Genomic DNA, 16,031 nt, shown 5'->3' with positions numbered 1-16,031 from the left:
TATTATTATTAACAAGCACAACTGTAGTGCTTAGACTATAACAAGTACTATTCTAAGGGCTTACCAAATATTAACTCACTTATTCCTCATAATGGCAACCCTAGTGGTAGGGAATATTCATAATGTTCACTTTTTGGGGGGAAACTGAGGCTCAGAGTCGTTGAATAGCTTGCCTAATGCCACACAGTTAGTAGGTGGCAAAACCCGGGATTAAAACCAGACCATCTAGACTTTCATCACTTTGCTGTGTCACCTTATTATAAGTTGTGGTTAGGGAAGGGACTAAATGGACAAGACTCTGAACTAAAAGGAGAAGGGAGAAATGAGAAAATGAGTGATCCTAGAAACTAGAGAAGATTTAGGCTCAGAAATTTCTGGTGATGAGACCCAGAAGAACAAGAACTTGGTTGGAATGTTAACTTGGGGTAGTATCTGAATCCATTGAGAAATGGTTTTGTTTCCTGTAAAATTTAGAAAGGTCAGTTGGATGAAGATTAACGAAGACAAAAGTAGAAAGGAAAAGAAAAAGGTGCCTTAAGTGAGACATAACCGCTCCCCTCTACGTACCCACAGGTTGTGTCCTGTGGGAAAGGATGGAGCTCTCTCTACCGGGTTGGTCACCAGGCTGAACAAGGAGAAACATGGCAACCATTGTACTGGTTTTGATGATCCCTCAAAACCAAGGCTTCAGTTTCCAAGAACGACCTACAGTAGCATAACTAGTGTGTGTCACACATGCCACTAAGTGTGTTTCCAGTCACACATTTTAATTGGAGAAATACTTCCTATGAGGTAGGCATTAGTTCGCTATGGCTGCTGTAACAAATTACTACAAATGTGCTTGCTTCTAACAAAACACACTTATTTTCTTATGGTTCTGGAAGACAGAGGTCCAAAACCAGTTTCCCTGGGCTGAAACCAGGAGTCAACAGGGCCATCCATCCTCCTTCTAGAGGCTCTAAGCGAGAATCTGTTTCCTCGCCAGCATTCCTTCACTTCTGGCCACATCAATCCAACCCCAACTTCATCATCACATTCTCTTTGGGGTAAAAATTCCCTCTGCCTCTCTCTTACGAGAACACCAGTGGTTATATTTGGGCCCGTCCAGGTAGTCCAGGAGAATCTTCCCATCTGAGAACCATTACTTTCAACCCACTGGCAAAGTGCCTTCTGCCATTTAAGGTGACATTCACAGGTTCTGGAGAGTAGAATGGGGACATTTGGGGGCAATGGTATTATTCAGTCTACTACAAGGTAGATACTATTATCTTTCTCAGATGTACGAAATGACGTTTAGGGAAGTAGTCTGTCTCAGGTCTACAATTTCCAGAGTAGAGACTTACATTCTGCCACTGACACTTTAGGACACACCCTAAACAACTTTAATCTGTGTCCTTAACTACTGCATAATCCTTGGTTAAGAGTCACACTTAGGTATCAAGACCCAATTGAATAGGACACAAGTACTGTCTCCTCTTTCACTATGTTTGCCTGGTGTACTGATGAATCTTGCCCAGAGCAGAAGAGTTCAGAAAAGTGTTATGCAGGTTTACGAAGAGAAAGCATTTACTGTTTGACGTGCACGGAGGAACGGAAGGCTTTTTCAAATAAAATGAAATAAAATATGCCACCAAATAGTCAATTGTCACAACAGAGGTAACCCCGTGGGAGTCATGAGGAGACTAAAATTATCTCCAATTGTGCAGGGCAGAAAAGTTTCAATGAAGGCAGGTGTAGTTCAGCCAAGCCCTACAGCACAGAAGTAGGAAGTTGGGTATGTACGAATGGGAAAAAAGACATTTGAGGCATGGGAAATAGTTTAATGCAGAATGGACGAGAAATATGCATTAGACCTTTTCTAAAACAACTGGCTTATTAACTCAGTAAATCGATTTAGTCAGTCAAACTAGCTTTAGCTGATTACTTATCCAGGGGATAGCTGTTGAGAGTAATTTTTGTCACAGAACAGTAAATAAAATGGTTGAACTATAGCTTCAGGCTTGCTAAGTGAAATAGATTGCTCTAGATGATTTTCAAGTGACTTACTTGGTAGTACTCACGAAATTGGGGGTTAACAATTGCTTAAGAAAACAAAGAGAATTGCTTTTAAATAAAGTAGCTACTGTGTAAACTATCTGTTCAGTAGCTCATGTTAAACGGATGTTTATAATCCCCATTGGACAACCAACTACATTTTTGCAAATGGCAATGTGAATTGCTGTTGCATAAACGATAGCAATGATCACCTATGTAATTTGTTGTCCAAACCAGAAATCTTCTAACAATACTGGTGTCCTAATAAAAATAAGCACGAAGGGAACACACAGTGGGTGTCTCCCGTGTGCCTGTGCATACATCTATATCTCACTGAACCCTCATAACAGCCCCCAAGAGAGGGACTCTGGGCGTCCCCATGCTGCTTGTGGAGAAACAGGCACAGGAAGGTTCAAGAGTCTATCTACCTAATATCGCACAGAGGGTGGCAGAGCCCGTTTTTAAACCACCTGCCTCCAATACCAGGTACCAGGAGCCAGACTCAGCCTACAGCTCTCTTCTGCTCGCCTGGAGGTGAAACAGTGTGTCATGATTAGTCAAATCCCGTCTTCACTCATCAAGGTAGGTTGAACACCTGCACGTCCTCCAAGTAGCATGTAGCATAAGCAATAAGATGTTTGTCCCGTGATCGTCCAGGAACTTGGAATCAGCTGTGCCTGGTTAGGCTGAGCTTGTTTAGAGTGGAGAGGACCACCGATCTTCCACCTGGGCAAGTGCCTTTTGACCTCCTGCCATCAGAGGGCCGAAATCTCCAGCCTGAGAATGTGCTGAGCCCTGTAGCCTAGTTACACCAGCTCAGAACAATGATGAGCACACCTTTTTCCAGTCACCTTTCCTCATGCTCCCCATGCCTCATACTGCCCTGCTTCTTTATTCTTTATCCCACAGATACCCAAAGCCCCTTGCCTTTGGGGAGGCGGATTTGAGACCTATTGTCACGTCACGTCCTCGCTTGGCTGCCCTGTGAATAAACCTCCTCTTTGCTGCAAACCTCAGCATTTCAGTGTTTTGGCTTGCTGCGCCTCAGACAGAATGGTTGGGAGCAGTGGTACAGCTCCCTTGCCTGTGAGGGATGCTGGTTCCTAGTAGTCACGTTGCGGCTGTTTTCTCCTCTCGGGGTGGGGGCGGGGCAGACATCCTGCTCTTCCGGAAAGGGAGAAACACAGGTGCCAAACCCTTGCCCTCAGCGTCACCGTCACCTAGGAGCTTGTTAGGAGCACAGAATCCAGGCCCCACCCAGAACTACTGAATACCAGCCTGCATTTAACAAGATCCACAAGAGAGGCATACCCATATTAAAGTTGGAGAGGCACCAAGCTGTCATCGTCTTCTCCACGGCTAATGAAAACGAAGCAAAGGTTCATCCCGAGCCGACTCTGCCTCAGTCACCTGGATATCACATGAGCTCATTTCATCTTCCCCAGAACCTGCAAATGAGACTGAGGGTCAGAGTGGTCTAGCACCCAAGGTTCCATAAAAGAACATGACCAAGGCTCACTGGAGCCCAGACTTCCAAAAAAGAAGGCCCCTGAGCACAGCATGGCACCACCGCAGCCCAAACCGTGGGCCTGGAGGGTAGGCCAGGCTCCCCACGCAGAGTTCACGCCATTCGACAGATGCCCACAGCAGACCACAAGGCAACATGAGAAGTAAGTTCTGATTGTGGAATCTCTGAATTTTGAGATTTAAAGAAAAAAATCTGTTTTGGGGAGATGGTTAAAACAGTTCTACCAAGGAGTAAAGAGAGGGCATCTCAAGGCCCCTTCTGGACTTAGAATTTAATGCCTACTTATTGAGAAATGCTCCGCGCCTTTGCTCAGCCCTACGTCAAGGTGAAGTTCTCTGTGCCCTAGAAGCTTAGGTTCTAAAAAGGCCACAGAAATGGGTGAGACCTAAAGAATGCCAGAACAATGCAATGGCATTAATCAGACTGTCTTTGCTTTGCCTTGCTTACAAGTCACTGACTTTAAACTGAATATGGTGTCATGTCTTTATGTTTCTTGAAGCCTTTTTTTTACAAAAGATCATATAAAGATTTTCTTCCATGGTAAGACTTTTATATTGTATTTCTCTTAAACTGGAGTGTGGTACATTTACCCTCCATCAGATGATTGCTTACAACTCACCTTGCTTTATTAAGAATACCGCTAGAGGCTTCTATGTCCCTACTAACAAGAATACATTTTCAGGCCCATTCAAACCACTGAAATTCCAAGATTTCAGAGCACAAGATAATGAAAATTCTCTCTATCCACGTCTTTTACTACATTTAGCCTGTTAACAGTCCCTAAGTGTGTCAGATGAAAGGTACTGTTGCGGGAATTGACATCTTTAACAGCATTCCATACAGATAAGTCTTGATTGTTCCAATTTCTCAAAAAGTTGGACACATTTACTGCCTCTATGACATCTCTAGGGTGTGTGGAAGAAATAAAAAAGAGGCCTGTACAATGTATTTCTCAAAAGATACACACAAAGGGTTTGCACATACAAACAGGGAAACCTTATAAATAATGTATGGGGAGCAAAGTATTGTCGGTAACGGACCTACTCATTTCGAAAGACAACACTGTCACCAAGTGTCCCCTCACCAAAACTGACTGGGAATGTTTAGGGGCCACCAAACCAGAGGTGGAGATTTTTAGGCACATTCTTGCCAGAAAAGAGAGCCTAGGGCATAAACCACTCAACTGGTTGGCACGAATGCCAGGGAAACCCAAGCAAGTGGATATAGAAGCCTACGTAATGCTTGGAAGTAGGAAGCTTTGGGGGACTACACCTGGGCTGGTACTGGCCTCCCTCCCCAAAGGGACAAGGAGAGCAGAAACCTGGATGGAGTCAAGAGAGAGCAAAAAGAAAGGCAAGGCTGGGTATGGAGCAACGTGTGGATCCAGGAGCATGTGTCTCAGAACTGCCGGGGCTCTGCAGACCAGCTGCATCCCGATTCTCCTTGACCCTCATTGGTATAATGAACTCAGGGTGGGCGCATCCCGGCTGCCAAGTCACTTCCACCCGTCCATGGAGTTGACAGTTACTTGCTCACAGTGAACCAACCGCTCTGGACCTAACAGCTACTGCAGGGTGCGGTAGTGGAGAACAAGGTGACGACAAGGACCAGATGCGAAGGAGGAAGAGACATTCAGCGGACCGACTGGGTAGACTGATGGGGTGGCTTTAAGTCTGCAGAGCTAAAGGGGCCAGATGTAGAAAAGGGAAGGGGAATCATGAGGATATGGTCAAGCCCCTTCGTATAGATATTTCATCCGTATGTTGTATGCAAATTCCATTCAATTTGCTCCGAGTGAAAAAGAGAGAACAAAATTATCCTTTCAACCATGTCAGTGACTTTATTTACCATCTCATTTGATGAGCTCATAGCCCAGGTTCAGAGGGAAATGGGAGCTGTGAGTCTGCCATCTCTCAGGAAGTCTCAGGCCTCAGAGGCCCCTCGTAGCCAAACTACCTCACCTTTTGCACCTTTCAAGCAACGTTATTCCTAAGTGCGAGTCACCCTCTTCATCAGGTTCTCCAAGAAACGGCAGTCTCTCCCAATGACAGAGGAAAAATGGGCTACTTTGGCTTTCTGAGGCACAATATGTAGTTCTCCAAAATGGTACCTGCCTGGGGGATTTTTCAAGAAAATTAAGCATCAGTGGTGATTTGTTTGTCTTCACATAACGTATGACCCAGATGTGCTGAGAAATAAGAAAAGGACGAACGAATCAAGGGCAGCTGATCCAAGGAGGCAAGGCGCAACTTCCACAGCCTACGTGGAAAGCTAGAGGAAGGGAACATCCAGCTGGTGGGAGCTGAACACAGGGGCCAGTCCTCCTTGGGCTCGGGATGCCACCGCCTCTTCCTACATCTTCACGCTCTCCTTCTCTGTTGGCCCCTCCCAGCCATATGAAAGAGCCACAAGGAAATGCTCTCCTCCATTCCATTTTCCTGTCCTCCTATCCACCCCTCCCTTCTTTCCCTTTGCCATCAATTTCTTGACTTGCCCCCCATTTCTCCCCTCCCATCTACACTGCGATCTGGTTTCTGCCCCACTACTCCCGTGAAACTGACCTCCTTGAAGCCCCCAATGATTTCTCTGTTGACCAGTCCAGGGGACTACTTCTCAATCCTTATCTTTGTGACCGCCAAGCCGAGTTAGATCTTAAACAACGTCTCTGTCTTGAAAATCTCTTCCCTTGGCTTCTGCGCCACCTTTCCTTTTCTTTTCATGACACCGATCACAACCAGTGCTGCAGATTCCATCGAATTAAGGAATGCTGTTGCCTACATGTGTGAATGAGCTAAAGTGAGTACAGTACTGAAGTAGAGGACACCTAAAGTGAAACGTCTTCGTGTACGTCCACGTGGCTGAGCAGCAAGTTAACCTTTCATACATCTGCTAGAGAAGAAGAGTTGGGTTTTATTTTATTTACTTTTCCCTGGACTGTGTTGAATGACTATCATCTACAAGTTCAGGCTACTTTTTGCTGAGGATTAATAATGCACTGGGAGAGCTGAGAGAAAACTGAATAATAGAGCTGTCTTTTTCTTGACCAGCTCACCTTAGTTTCCCAAACTCTAAGTCTTTCTCTAATTCTTTCCCCTTTTTATTGTAGTAAAATGAACATAACACAAAATTCACCATTTGGATCATTTTTCAATTCACTGTACCATTCAGTGGAATTTACTGCTGTCACAATGTTGTGCAACTATCACCACTGCCTAGCTGCAAAACATTTTCATCAACCAAGAGGAAACCTACACCCATTTTAAGGAGTCATTCCCAATTTCCCTCTCTTCCAAACCCCTGGCAACCACTAATGTATAATCTTTTCTGTGTGTATGGATTTGCCACTGCTGGACATTTCATATAAATGGAACCATACAATATGTAGCCTTTCATGCCTGACTTCTTTCACTTAGTTGCATCCATCATGTAGCATGTATCAGAAATCCACTCACTGTTACAGCTGAGTCCTTCATACTGTTTGAATACAAAATTAAAAATACGTTGAGAGTGAAGCTCTGTTTTAATGGCACATCTATTAGGCCAATTCATTGAAAGAAACTGAAGATGGAGATGTTGTTGTCAAATGATAATCGTTGAGAAGCCTCAGCCAATGGGATAATGAAAAGTTTGGGAAATGTTGCAAAAAATTAGCTGATTTATATTAAAAGCCTATTAAACAAGGATTCAGGAGATTGTCTTTTTCTTGCAGGTAACTTAAATGAGGCAGAAAGAAATAACTGCCCTTTAAAACACATTTTGAAAGGATTCTATTTATTCTTAATAGACGAATGGGAGGGAGTACAGGAAGTTCACATCCAATATGGACTCCCTGTCCAAACACTGTTTATCGTTCTAGCCACCACTATCGAATTATATTTCTTGAGAGTAAGGCAGCTCAATTCCTGCATATTACTTTCTAAACTTCATCCATCAAATCCATTAATACAGTATAAACAAGAGTTGTTCATGTTTAAGTGCAGTTCAAATATCAGGTATAAAGAACCCCCAGTAAGAAAAAGAATCCTATATCTCTTGCCAGAATGTGGTCAGCTCTGGGGTGCTCTGCTAGCTGAAAGACACATTCATTATTAAGAGGATAGAGCCTGTTTAAGAGGGATGAGAGCCAAAAAAATTTAACTACATATATGTGTTAAGAGCAGTGCTAGGTTATCTCATGTTCTATATCAGTCAAGGCTCACCATTTTACATACGTGAAAAGCAAAGTTAAAAGTGTATTCGTAGGGCTTCCCTGTTGGCGCAGTGGTTAAGGATCCACCTGCCAGTGCACGGGACACACGTTTGAGCCCTGGTCCGGGAAGATCCCACATGCCACGGAGCAACTAAGACCATGTGCCACAACTACTGAGACTGCGTGCTAGAGCCCGTGAACCACAACTACTGAAGCCCACGCACCTAGGCCCCGTGCTCAGCAACAGCGAGAAGCCACCACAATGAGAATGCCGTGTACTGCAACAGAGTAGCCGCCGCTCACTGCAACTAGAGAAAGCCCGCGCACAGCAACGAAGAGCCTAGGCAGCCAAAGATAAATAAATAAATACGTCTATTTTAAAAAAAATGTGTTTTAGTAACTTACTAAAAGGCACGCAATCAGTAAACATGAACAAGGATTCAATCCCAAATCTGTCACACTGAAGTTTAAGCTAATACTCGAGATTGATAAAAACAGCACTAATTTAAAACTTCAGAGGTATTTTTTACTTCATACTTTCACTAATGCTCTTTGGAGATAAATCATTTCATTTATATGGGCCTTAGTTTTTACAACTATAATAGTTGGAAGCTTGACTAGGTGATCTCTATGTAGTCTTCCAATTCTAAAATGTTCCACTAATTTGGATTCCTACAGTAATTGCCCTTGCAATACATGCATGCTGCCACCAAGTAGCAGTAGAGACTACTAGTTCCTTTTTTATCCCTAGTGGGGGTGCATTTTGACAGCAGACTTATCCGCCAATAGTACAACCTGTTAGTATAACTATAAGATAACAAAATAATCTGGTATTCTTTCCTGTAAAAGAGAAGCTTTACATTGTGTCTGTGAATCGTACCAGAATCACCTGTAAGTTTATAAATATAGAGGAAATCCTGAACCCATTGAATGAGAATCTTCAGAGACAGGAATTGGGCATCTGGAATTTTGGGCTCCCATCATTTATATATTTTATTTCATTTCATTTTTGCCTATGTACAATATTTGTCACATCGTTTTGAATCTTTAAATGTTTCTTTCTGTTTTAAATTTTAGAATATTCCATAATCTTCACCTACTTTTCATAAGGTGTTATCTGTTATGTTTATTCGATCTTGTGCTTCTCCTGGTTAAGACTTCTTTCTTTCCTTTTTTTTTTCTCATGGCCGTGCCTCATGTCTTGCAGGATCTTAGTTTCCTGACATGGGATTGGACCCCAGGGTCCCAGCAGTGAAAGCGCCATGTTCTAAACACTGGACCACCAGGGAAGTCCCAAGATTTCAGTTTTAAATGAGTTTTTTCCCACTCTGATTCATTCCTTGGATCAGTTTCATGTTTGGACATTAAAGCAACCTTGCATTGCCAGAATAAAGCTACTTTGATTTTGATATATGATTGTTTTACATACCATGGATAGAGTTTGTGCTTCTCTTTACACATTGTGCATTCATGTTCAAAGGAGAAACTGGCCTGTGATTCTATTCTTGTAATATCCTTTATAGATTTGTTTTAAGAGTCTATACTTTATTTTTTATTTATTTATATTTTTGGCTGCATTGGGTCTTCATTGCTGCATGCATGCTTTCTCTAGTTTTGGCGAGCGGGGGTCTATTCTTTGTTGCAGTGAGTAGGCTTCTCATTGCAGCCTTCTGACCGCATGGGCTTCTGACCCCATTCGTCGGTGCTACTTCAGTTCCTTACCCCTTCCCTTCTGACCCTGGGCGGTGAAATCCTCTGTCTGCAGCTGGCCTGCGGCAGAAAGTCAATGAGGCAAGAGTAGGCTTGGAGTATCCAAGGAGCAGAAAGGATGTCAGCGTGTGAAAAACAGAGCGAGCAAATTGGAGAGGAGAAGGAAACACTCAGAGAGGAAACAGAGGCCCAGATTTCTAGGTCTGTGGAGGCACTCTGAGGACTTTGCATTTCCTGTGAAGAAGCCACTGAAGAAATTTGAGTGACATGATCTGACTTATGTTTTAACAAGATCTCTCTGGATGCCACGTTGATTAGAGATTGTAGGAGAGCAAGGACAAGCCCCAGAACACCAACAGTTGATTCAAAGAAGTGATTACTCAAACATGGTCCCCCTCCTCAATGAGGACGCAGAGCAGGAATCGGCAAATAATGGCCACAAATCAAATCAGGCTCTCAGCCTGGATCTGTGGGACTGTGAGCTAATAATGGTTCTCACGTTCAGAAAGCTTGTTGAAGAAGAAAGAGGAGGAGAAGCTACAGAAACTGTATATGGCCCACAAAGCCTAAGATATTTAAAATCCAGAAGATGCTTTCCAACACCTGATGTAAAGCATGTGGCTGGTAGGAGGTCCTCAACCACATTTGGAAGAGGAATACATGAGTCAGTTCGTTCCTGAAAACACTGTAAAGTGATAGGGGTCAAGAAACATTTACCCGTTCACCCTTAACCTTCACAAATGATGCCAGTTCCATTGAGCTATTGAAAAATACATTCTGGCTTTCAAAAAAGTAACCCAGAGGGCATTTTCTCACATAGGCAAGGTCATAAACAACTGTCAAGTGAAGTTGAAATAGCAACAAATCAAATGATAACAAAAACATTTTTACAGAACTTTAAATCTTACAAAGCATTTTCATGTTCATTATCTAATTTAATCCCCAAATCAACGTCATGAGATAGTTATTATTTCCCCATTAGAAATGACCACATATTAAATCCTTAGTGATTGCTCAAGAAAAGCTGAAATCTTGAGTGTAACATCCATTAATGCCATGGTTGGGTGTTTTCCCATGGGAACACTGGATGCTAAAATCCACAGGGATTTTCAGCTCAAGATGGCATACTAGGAAATATATTTACTTTCTGTTCCTCCTGAAACCATATCTAAATAAAACTGTAGAGATACCAAAACTAATCAACCAATAAAAGCCAAGATATTTTGGAAGTCATCAACCACAGAAAGATTTCAACACATTTCGAGAAGGCAAACAATGAAATGGAGGAGCCGTGAATAAAATAATGAAGAAAAAAAGGCTGACCCTAAGTAAGGTCTGCACAAAGCCACTCAGCTTTTGCTGAGCTCTGGTTATAGTAAAGGGCAGAGGAAGGAAGAGGGGCTGAAAACAAGGAGACAAACGTCATTTAAGGAAAAACAGTTCATTTAATGAGCTCCAGGGAACACTCAGGCTGCTGCCATACTAACTCATGAATTACAATGGATTGTTGGTAAGCAAGACAAGAAAACAGGGAAGAAACAAAAGAAACAAAAATCAAGACATTGTTTCTAACTGAACTCTTCTCAAAGGAGATCGAGTAATTATGTTTCAATGCCACAGCTGTAAATCATTTCTGCTCTTGGAGAGGTTACAAAGGGCTTATAATATTTCCCTTTTGTTCAGACAGAATTTAGGTCTGAGCAAAAGCTTTTGTGTCCTCCAACCCCAAAATTTATTGGGGATGGAAGCCCAGATTTGCTGGGACATACCATAAAAAGAATCTCATGAGCAGGGGGTCAAACTGACTGTGGAATATATGAATTATGTCCTGTGTGAGTTTCAATAGGTTTTAAAATATATACATACATACATATATATATATATATATACGTTTTTAATGATCTATATGATTTTGGGTTCTGAAATTTCTACATGTCACATGCGTGATACATAACAGACAATGTCAGCCCCAGGAGGGAGAAAACACTCCAATGAAGCAAGCCAAAGAAACAAGTTTTAAGCAAGGTCAAGTGATGTGTAGACGAGGATTGTTCAATTCCTACCTGTCATGCTGAAGCTTCCAGCTCCTGAATAACAACACATGCTTCCCTTGTCCTAGACAGCCAAGAGTATGTCTCCTCTCTTGGGCATAAGAATCTCTAGAGTTACATATCTGTAGTAAGAGTGGACCCAGCTGGCATACTCACAATGACCAAATTGTGTTGATCGTACTTTATACCAATACATCGCTCCACGCTGAAGTTGCAATAAATGATATATTTGCTTTCTAGACATGAATGAGACGCCTTACTGGATATACTCCAGGAAGGCCAGAGAAGCTGGCTTCTAATCCATACGGAACAATTCACTGGTGAATTTCTTTCACGATAGCCCATGATTTATCTAGAATATCATCTTGACATATCTGGATCCTTCAAACTAGACAAAGGGAAAATACGGGCTTCAAGCCTCAATTAGAAATATGGAATGGTGCCATGCTGACAACTGGTGGTCCCTGACCTGTATCTTCTGAGATTAGAACACAGTGTGGTGGATGACCAATTCATGCGTTGAACAAAAGAAGAACTCCTACAGGGCAGTGTAGCTGTTCGTTACAGATATGGCACTTAGGGCTAAGTACCATAAGGACTACAAGGAAAAAAGAAAAACAAGTAACACATGAAGCATATACGATAAGGAGGCACCACAGTCCAGAGCACGAGCTCTGGAATCACACAGGCTTGGATCGAATCCCAGCTAAGCCACTACCATCTATATACCCTGAAGGACAGGCCAAGGTTTAAATGGTGTTTTACCAGATTTCAAAAAAGAAGTGAAGAAAGAACCTATCTTCCAGGAAGGGACATCGTGGGGTGCAGTATCCAGTCGGATCAGGGCTCTGCATCTCCTGCTCAGAAACCTTGGCCACCTGGCTCGTGGTGATGCTGGCAGCTGAGCAGCCCTGGAGAAGGCGATCCTGTCTCCAGGTCTCGCAGAGAAGCTGGGGAGGACTCCGGACGAGGTGGCCCACACCCTGGTAAGTTCTGGCTGCCTCCTGCCCTCAGGTCTGAGCAGGCTCTGGTCTCTGGGCCCCGTGGTGGGGAAGGCCTGGCCAATACATACACAGGGCTGAGGGGCCTGCAGAGCCAGTCCCCAGGCAGGGTGAGCTCTGGAGGAGGCTTCCACAGTCCCCAGCAGTCTCCGCATGGTGGCCCATCTGGTGCCAAACACCTGCCACCCACAGCGAGAAGTCCCAGCCCCTAGGAAGTCCAGAAGTGACACCACCCTTTGCCTTTGGGCCTGGGTTAAGCCACCAGCTGGGCTTGCACGTGACCCCTGCCTCAACCCCTGCCCCGCCCGCCCTTTCTCTGTGACACGTACAATGGATATGTCATAAAGCCAGGCTGAGCCAGTGCTATAAATTCAGAGGAGTTAGAATCTAGGAAGAAGCTCTCCCACTTTCACTCTCTGCTCTCAGATCAGGCAGGCAGTACCTCTAATATGGAAGCTATGGACACCACACCTCCTTCCCAGGCTGTCCTCTACCATTCTGCTCATGTTTTCCCCAGCACCGCATTGACGGCTTTGGCGGGTATCGGGGCTTCAGCAGGCAGCACGTCTGACCCCGAACCTATGGACACCACACCTCCTTCACACGCTGTCATCTTCCATTCTGCTCCTGTTTTCCCCAGCACCCCATTTACGGCCCTGGCGGGCATCGGTGCTTCCGCAGTCAGCACGTCTGACCCCGAACCTATGGACACCACACCTCCTTCCCAGGCTGTCATCTTCTATTCTGCTCCTGTTTTCTCCAGCACCCCATTTTCGGCTTTGGTGGGCATCGGTGCCTCAGCAGTCAGCACCTCAGACCCCGAACCTATGGACACCACACCTCCTTCCCAGGCTGTCATCTTCCATCCTGCTCCTCTTTACCCCAGCACCCCATTTACCGCTTAGGCCGGCACCGGTGCTTCAGCAGGCAGCACCTCTAACACCAAAGCTATGGACACCACACCTCCTTCCCAGGCTGTCATTTTCCAGTCTGCCCTGTCTCCAAGTAGAACCACTACCCATTTCACACTGCTGTTCCAAGTTCTGGGAACACACCACCCAGTGGTAGCAATACCTCAGCCCATGCCTCGACTCATTTACCTGCAACGTGAGCCAACAGATAGACCAACACTTCAAAGTTATGACAGAAAATTGAGTAAGTTATACGCTTGGAATTTCATTTATTATTATTAACAAGCACAACTGTAGTGCTTAGACTATAACAAGTACTATTCTAAGGGCTTACCAAATATTAACTCACTTATTCCTCATAATGGCAACCCTAGTGGTAGGGAATATTCATAATGTTCACTTTTTGGGGGGAAACTGAGGCTCAGAGTCGTTGAATAGCTTGCCTAATGCCACACAGTTAGTAGGTGGCAAAACCCGGGATTAAAACCAGACCATCTAGACTTTCATCACTTTGCTGTGTCACCTTATTATAAGTTGTGGTTAGGGAAGGGACTAAATGGACAAGACTCTGAACTAAAAGGAGAAGGGAGAAATGAGAAAATGAGTGATCCTAGAAACTAGAGAAGATTTAGGCTCAGAAATTTCTGGTGATGAGACCCAGAAGAACAAGAACTTGGTTGGAATGTTAACTTGGGGTAGTATCTGAATCCATTGAGAAATGGTTTTGTTTCCTGTAAAATTTAGAAAGGTCAGTTGGATGAAGATTAACGAAGACAAAAGTAGAAAGGAAAAGAAAAAGGTGCCTTAAGTGAGACATAACCGCTCCCCTCTACGTACCCACAGGTTGTGTCCTGTGGGAAAGGATGGAGCTCTCTCTACCGGGTTGGTCACCAGGCTGAACAAGGAGAAACATGGCAACCATTGTACTGGTTTTGATGATCCCTCAAAACCAAGGCTTCAGTTTCCAAGAACGACCTACAGTAGCATAACTAGTGTGTGTCACACATGCCACTAAGTGTGTTTCCAGTCACACATTTTAATTGGAGAAATACTTCCTATGAGGTAGGCATTAGTTCGCTATGGCTGCTGTAACAAATTACTACAAATGTGCTTGCTTCTAACAAAACACACTTATTTTCTTATGGTTCTGGAAGACAGAGGTCCAAAACCAGTTTCCCTGGGCTGAAACCAGGAGTCAACAGGGCCATCCATCCTCCTTCTAGAGGCTCTAAGCGAGAATCTGTTTCCTCGCCAGCATTCCTTCACTTCTGGCCACATCAATCCAACCCCAACTTCATCATCACATTCTCTTTGGGGTAAAAATTCCCTCTGCCTCTCTCTTACGAGAACACCAGTGGTTATATTTGGGCCCGTCCAGGTAGTCCAGGAGAATCTTCCCATCTGAGAACCATTACTTTCAACCCACTGGCAAAGTGCCTTCTGCCATTTAAGGTGACATTCACAGGTTCTGGAGAGTAGAATGGGGACATTTGGGGGCAATGGTATTATTCAGTCTACTACAAGGTAGATACTATTATCTTTCTCAGATGTACGAAATGACGTTTAGGGAAGTAGTCTGTCTCAGGTCTACAATTTCCAGAGTAGAGACTTACATTCTGCCACTGACACTTTAGGACACACCCTAAACAACTTTAATCTGTGTCCTTAACTACTGCATAATCCTTGGTTAAGAGTCACACTTAGGTATCAAGACCCAATTGAATAGGACACAAGTACTGTCTCCTCTTTCACTATGTTTGCCTGGTGTACTGATGAATCTTGCCCAGAGCAGAAGAGTTCAGAAAAGTGTTATGCAGGTTTACGAAGAGAAAGCATTTACTGTTTGACGTGCACGGAGGAACAGAAGGCTTTTTCAAATAAAATAAAATAAAATATGCCACCAAATAGTCAATTGTCACAACAGAGGTAACCCCGTGGGAGTCATGAGGAGACTAAAATTATCTCCAATTGTGCAGGGCAGAAAAGTTTCAATGAAGGCAGGTGTAGTTCAGCCAAGCCCTACAGCACAGAAGTAGGAAGTTGGGTATGTACGAATGGGAAAAAAGACATTTGAGGCATGGGAAATAGTTTAATGCAGAATGGACGAGAAATATGCATTAGACCTTTTCTAAAACAACTGGCTTATTAACTCAGTAAATCGATTTAGTCAGTCAAACTAGCTTTAGCTGATTACTTATCCAGGGGATAGCTGTTGAGAGTAATTTTTGTCACAGAACAGTAAATAAAATGGTTGAACTATAGCTTCAGGCTTGCTAAGTGAAATAGATTGCTCTAGATGATTTTCAAGTGACTTACTTGGTAGTACTCACGAAATTGGGGGTTAACAATTGCTTAAGAAAACAAAGAGAATTGCTTTTAAATAAAGTAGCTACTGTGTAAACTATCTGTTCAGTAGCTCATGTTAAACGGATGTTTATAATCCCCATTGGACAACCAACTACATTTTTGCAAATGGCAATGTGAATTGCTGTTGCATAAACGATAGCAATGATCACCTATGTAATTTGTTGTCCAAACCAGAAATCTTCTAACAATACTGGTGTCCTAATAAAAATAAGCACGAAGGGAACACACAGTGGGTGTCTC

The sequence above is a fragment of the Delphinapterus leucas genome, chromosome 9 (assembly GCF_059928025.1).
Source record: "Delphinapterus leucas isolate spDelLeu-1000000601 "Yukka" chromosome 9, BTC_Dleu_Yukka2, whole genome shotgun sequence".
Taxonomy (NCBI): domain Eukaryota; kingdom Metazoa; phylum Chordata; class Mammalia; order Artiodactyla; family Monodontidae; genus Delphinapterus; species Delphinapterus leucas.
Note: the sequence above shows the minus strand (reverse complement) of the source record.